Below are 2,509 nucleotides of genomic sequence, written 5' to 3'. Positions count from 1 at the left end.
AGAGAGAGAGAGAGAGAGAGAGAGAGAGAGAGAGAGAGAGAGAGAGAGAGAGAGAGAGAACATGCTAATTCATGAGGACCAGGCAATGATTCAACCCCAGGGCTTCTTTGAGTTTTCTTTCCAACTTGGTCTCTGTCCAAGCTCTGAAATGAATAAGCTGGAAATGAAAGTTATACTAACTATTGGCAGCTTCCGTGTGGGATTGCTTTGTTTAAAGAGCCTTTGATGCATAGATAAGTGCTATGATATATATATGAAGTATCTGAACGTGATTTAGATCCCATCCTCTGGAGTGAAAGAGAGCCGCTTCTCATTTGTCCAAAGTGCTGGATAGTCAAATTGTAAGTTAAAGATGGCCTCAACTTTGCCTCTCTCAATCAAGCCATCTTTCTTCTGTCTAATTCAATCCATTGCATCTCAAATAAATTCCTACTTGTCAATCACCAACAGCATATGTAGTGCCAGGCAAAGCCCCAGGTGCTCAAAGATAAATACCACTTGCTAAACATCCATATTTTCCAAATGGGCCATGATGGTATCCACTCCTATCTTCCCCGCTGTTTCCTACCCAGGCCCTATCATTAGCTAGGCTGTGGATACAGATATTCTAATGGACACTCTGCTTTGGTTGGGTTTGTCCATACTCTACCCAACGGCATGACTCAGAGCTTCTGTGTGTGGAAACATCTCTGACATGAACAACTTAAGCAGGAAAGAGTCATGTTGGGGTCATGTTTTCAGAATGCTCCATCCCATGTGCGTTTGGGCCCCATGTCCTTGAGCAAAACATGCCTAGTGTTAAGGGGAGGGTGCATTCACTGTGGACAGAAAGTAGAAAGAATTGCAGGAAGTGGTCAGGACTTGCTACCCACTCACCCATTTCTTGTAAATATATCATCTTTTCTAAAGTCTCCAGATGTTCTGAGCAGAGTACCACTATTGGGGGCTGAGTCCCTAAAACACAAACCCTTTGGAGGGACTTATTCAAACCATGACACCAACAACCTCAAGGGTCTTTTCAAGCATGTTTGGGATCACAGTGATCTTTATTTGAAAGTCTCCCTTGGCTTCTACTGCATTTAGAATGACATTCGAGCTATTTACTTGTCTGTTCATTTGAGATAGGGTCTCACAGTGGAGCATAGATTGACTCCGGATTTCCCTGCTTTTGCTGAGTCAGGATGACAAATGTATACTACATACCTGGGCTGAGATTCAAAACCCTCCTTTCTGGTCTGCTACTTCCCTGCTCTTCTGCCACATGCAGTCTTTCTTTAAGGTTCTTTTAGGCCGTAGTCCCACTTGCCCGCTGGTTGCAAGCTCTTTTCTTGTTGGTGGTGCATTTAATGGTTGTTTTCTATGGCTGTCCCTATTGCTGGAGAGGTATGCGGTCTCAGTGTGGCTCCTTCTTCCTCTCACACCATTTGAACAGTCTCCTCAGACAAGTCTTCTCCATTCCCCAGCTCTGGGGAAGCCTCCCTTTCTGAGAACTCATGCTCATTCATTTGTTCAATAGTTTCTGTCTCCATCAGCACCACCCAATCTCACTGAAGTCAAGTTCACCAGAGAGGATGCTCTGTCTGACTTCACAAATCTAACACTTAGCAAGGCCATAGCCTTCAGTTATGACCTTTCTCCTGAAACATGCTCATCACGTCCAGCCAGGGAGCAAGGAGAAAGAATATCAATGCCAATAAGAAGTACTGCTGCCACCAACAACAAGGAGTAGGTAAGAGGAACCCAGAAGCAGCATATTAATGTCCAGGAAGGATGCTTGTGTGGTGGTTTATAATTACAAATTTAACTAGTTGGGTCATAAGGGTATGTAATGAGGTTGGTGTTTCAGAGGAACTTCTATACCAAAAACAAAAGAAATTTCCATCCTTAGAACACAGTCATTTTGGCCCCACGTCACGATCTTTTCTGGTTTTGCCCAAGCTCATTTTCATCTTGCCAACTATGCCTTCATATGTATACAATTCAAACTTGCACCAAATCCAGTCTTCTAGCTCCTCCCTGCTCCACTAACTTGACTCCATTGTCACAGCTCTTGTCTGTCAGTCCTGGTCCGAAGCCATCACTAGACACTTTCTTGCCTCTTTGCCCTTGGCCTTGCTGTCCTCCCTCTTAGGAGAATTTCTGTTTCTTGCTTGTCAGTGTATATCTTACCCATACATCACACCTCAACAAGGGCCAAGTCCTTCATTCATAGTTACTAACTTCTTCCTTCCTTCCTTCAGAGTTACTAACTTCTTCCTTCCTTCCTTCAGAGTTACTAACTTCTTTCTTGGGGATCTCATTGGGTGCCTTTGGTTTAACATTTTTCTTCTTTTCCCAGTGGAATTACATAATAATAAATGTCATATAGTGAATTCAGGGTGTGAGTAACCTCAAGAGAATGAATATATGAATGGACCACAGTCATGACTCTGAAGAGAGGAGGACTGTGATCTACAGTCTCTACCATCATCAGGAATAGGATCTGACTGATGATGCCTCTCTTCTTCCC

Source organism: Mus pahari, chromosome 7 (assembly GCF_900095145.1).
Source record: "Mus pahari chromosome 7, PAHARI_EIJ_v1.1, whole genome shotgun sequence".
NCBI classification, from domain to species: Eukaryota; Metazoa; Chordata; class Mammalia; order Rodentia; family Muridae; genus Mus; species Mus pahari.
The sequence above is the reverse complement of the archived record's forward strand: the minus strand, read 5'-3'. Positions refer to the sequence as shown.